This window comes from Balaenoptera physalus (assembly GCF_965194825.1).
Source record: "Balaenoptera physalus genome assembly, chromosome: 18".
Lineage (NCBI taxonomy): Eukaryota > Metazoa > Chordata > Mammalia > Artiodactyla > Balaenopteridae > Balaenoptera > Balaenoptera physalus.
The window spans coordinates 47282310-47286121 of NC_138899.1; the positions used below are offsets into that span (position 1 = coordinate 47282310).

Consider the following 3812-nt stretch of genomic DNA (forward strand, 5'->3'; position numbering starts at 1 on the left):
TTTTATTGCCATATAATTCCAAACCATTAATGAAAATTTATTTACAAAGTCCACTTTCTTTTCTTGATAATCCAAATAAGGAAAGAAAAAAAATATTTGTTTTTTCATAAATATGACATGTACATTTTTATTGAAGTTCATAATTATTCAATTTTTCAATTATTCAAGTTTGGTATTTTGGGAATGATTTTGTTGCTGCCAGATTCTGCCCATTGTTTATAACACTCACATATCCAACACTCAGCATATGTGCTTACCTCAGTGAATATTAGATTAACCCCAATACACAGAGAAAAGATTCACCAAATTAAAATAAACTACCCAAATTTTCCTTGTTTAATCCTAACTTGGCCCAATTCCTGGCTGTGTGACCTGAAGCAACCTACCACCCTCTGAGAATCTCAGATTCCTCATCTTAAAAATGGGATTATTGGGCTTCCCTGGTGGCGCAGTGGTTGAGAATCTGCCTGCCAATGCAGGGGACACGGGTTTGAGCCCTGGTCTGGGAAGATCCCACATGCCGCGGAGCAACTGGGCCCGTGAGCCACAACTACTGAGCCTGTGCGTCTGGAGCCTGTGCTCTGCAACAAGAGAGGCCACGATAGTGAGAGGCCCGCGCACCGCGATGAAGAGTGGCCCCCACTTGCCGCAACTAGAGAAGGCCCTCACACAGAAACGAAGACCCAACACAGCCATAAATAAATAAATAAATAAATAAGTTTATTTTTTAAAAAATGGGATTATTAACTTGCAGGTTAATAATCAGGTTAATTAATCTCCTTGCGAAGATTAGAGATAATGCTCACCATGCACCTGGCAAAAGTTGGGTGCTAAATGATTGGTAGCTGTTAGCAGTAAATGAAATTGAGGTCAGCAACCTATACCCTCTTCCCAAAAAGATACCCAGAAAGAAGCTAGTGATCATAGGCATACTCCTATGAAAATGTTGACTTTTTACGTCATTGACAGAGAATTTCATTGACCCTACAGCACTAATTCAGTGAATGACGAGATCTGAACAGTCATGCAGTTTTTAACAATCCCACCTTAAATTCAAAGAATCATATAAAAAGAGATTTTATAAAGCCAGGCAAAAGATCTGTTGATCTATGTAAAAACATTACAGGAGCACAAGTTTTCATTAAGCTTTTCCCAGTGTAACACTGTGAGAGTGAAGAATAGGTATCTGAAGGATACAGGACATAGGATCAGTGCCCTAAAATGAAATTTCAAATGATTTCTCTCCTTCAATGGGTTTGCTTTGTCCCTGACCTAATTTCTATGCTAATTTATAAGGTTACAATTGCTTTATTCTCTGCAAAGCCCATACCTCTCCCTTCTTTCAAGTCTCTCAGGGACTGACTCCAGGGAGCAAGGCATATATATATATATATATATATATATATATATATATATATATATATATATATATATATGTATATATTCAATAAACTACATTTGGTTAACTGTTCATTATTCAGTGACTGCTGATCCACTTTTTGGATTTTCCATGGCTTTCATTTCATCTTCTCCTCAATCCTACTACCTTTCTTTTGATGGTTTCACTGCTCATTATCACCTCTACCAGAAGTGAGAAGGAAGAATGTGAAATTTAAATGAATCAAAATTGACTTTTACAATTTATTTTGAGGATTAGGATAGAAAGTTGAAAATATGAGCTAAAATTAGGTCTGGCGTTTTCTGATGACTTCACCCAGCTATACTTAGCCCGGTTAAAATGATGCTAATTCAGTTCTGAAAAATAAAAGGACAGTTCAACCCTATTATATTCCTTCCTCTTGGAAAACAGGGAGAAAGAGGAGATATGTGAAATCTATTTACACAAAGTTTTCTAAAACCAAAAGGAACGTACTAGTCAGAATAGACCAATGCTTAACAAAAGTCTCATTTATAAGTTGCACAGTACAGTGGTAAATGTTTTAGAATACAAGTTTGTATTGTAGTAAATTAGCTTATTTGCACACTTTTTCATACAAGTAATGTAAATGCATATTTATTTTCTTAACTATCCGGCTTTTTTAGCAAAAGAACCAATGTGCTGGTTTTCTATTAGTCATACAATTATTTTCTGAGTTGTGTAGGGAAAATGCAATAGGATTTTTTTGAAGTTTGTCTGATATACTTGAACGATATCCAAATTAGTACTGCTTCTTAAAAATATTTGTAAATTTGCAAAAGTAATAAAATAATATAAAATAAAGTAACTGGTACTTATGGCAATATTTAATAGTAAGGCTTTGGGAAATAATAGAGAGTAAAAAATATGCTGTTTTGCTAAGTTATCCTCTAATATGGAGATAATCCTGAGGGCAAAATCTACTATATTAAGAAATAGGAGTATTTTGAGGATTCACATTAGCCATCTCTCTTGCTCTCAACTAATATGTAAAATGAGGGCTAACTAGGTGATCCGTAAAATTACTCAGACCCTTGCAATACTTTCAAGTATACACATACACATAAATATACATTCATAATATATTTTAAGTCTACAAGTTGTGAGAAGATCTAAGCTAGCCAAACACAGAGAAGTTTGTGTCTGTGTGTATGTATGTGTTTAGGAAACAGTACTTGACTAAGTTTTTCAAAAAGGCCTCGTATAACAAACCTATGCCTACAATAGTGTTTTTCTTATTGTTGGTGAGTGATAAATGTTTGTTGACTTGAAGCGAGTTTAAATGTATAGAGGTCCTAGATCCACCATTTAGGTGAGAAGAGTGTACCAGAGTAGAAAGATCATGTGCTTTGGAGGCCTCATATTCAGGTCCAGTCACCGCAGACACTGACAAACATGTAATTTATGCCTGTAAAAATTGATATAATCATACCTATATTATAAAACCGTTTGTTATGAGGATAAAGTAAATAAATACGTAAAAGCCCCAGTAGTATATTCAGAACATATCTGACACTCAATAAATGTTTTATTATTTCTCAAACATTATATTGGTTTTACAAATATAATCATCCCTCAAACTTGATTATTGGATCAGAAAGAAATATATATATAGTTTTAAAAATATAAAATATGTATATATTTATAAATTATATATTTATAAAACAATATAGTATTTAAAATATTTGTATTATAGACAAATATGTGTTTAATTATATATCTATAATTTTTATATATTATATGTATATGATACTATATGTCCTATATATTGTACTATTTACGCTTACATATATGCATGCATATATAATATAAACATAATATATATACACATATATTTTAAGACATGTAAAGGGACTGCTAACTTCATACATTAACAAGCAAAAAATAAAATAATCTTTTTGTTTCTTTTCTATTGAAGTATAAAATGATTTATAATGTGTTAGTTTCTAGTGTACAGCAAAATGATTCCGTTATACATACATGTATATATACTTTGTCATATTCTTTTCCATTATGGTTTATTACAGGATATTGAATATAGTTCCCTGTGCTATACAATAGGGCTTTGTTGTTTATCCATTTTCTATATAATAGTTTGCATCTGCTAGTCCCAAACACCCAATTCTACTCTCCCCTGAACTCCCTACCCCTTGGAAACCACAAGTCTGTTCTCTATGTCTGTGAGTCTGTTTCTTTTTGGTAGATAAGTTCATTTCTGTCACATTTTAGATTCCACATATAAGTGATATCATATGGCATTTGTCTTTCTCTTTCTGACTTACCTCACTTAGTATGATAATCTCTATGTCCATCCATGTACTGCAAATGGCATTATTTCATTCTTTTTTATCGCTGAGTAATATTTCATTATATATATATATATATATATATATAT

General features: G+C 32.5%; 1 long non-coding RNA gene across 1 annotated transcript in view; it reads right to left on the reverse strand.

The window, feature by feature from the left end:
- Nucleotides 1-3812, reverse strand: part of LOC309647945 — a 1188245-nt gene that overhangs the window by 964957 nt on the left and 219476 nt on the right. The gene's annotated exons all lie outside the window — the stretch shown is intronic.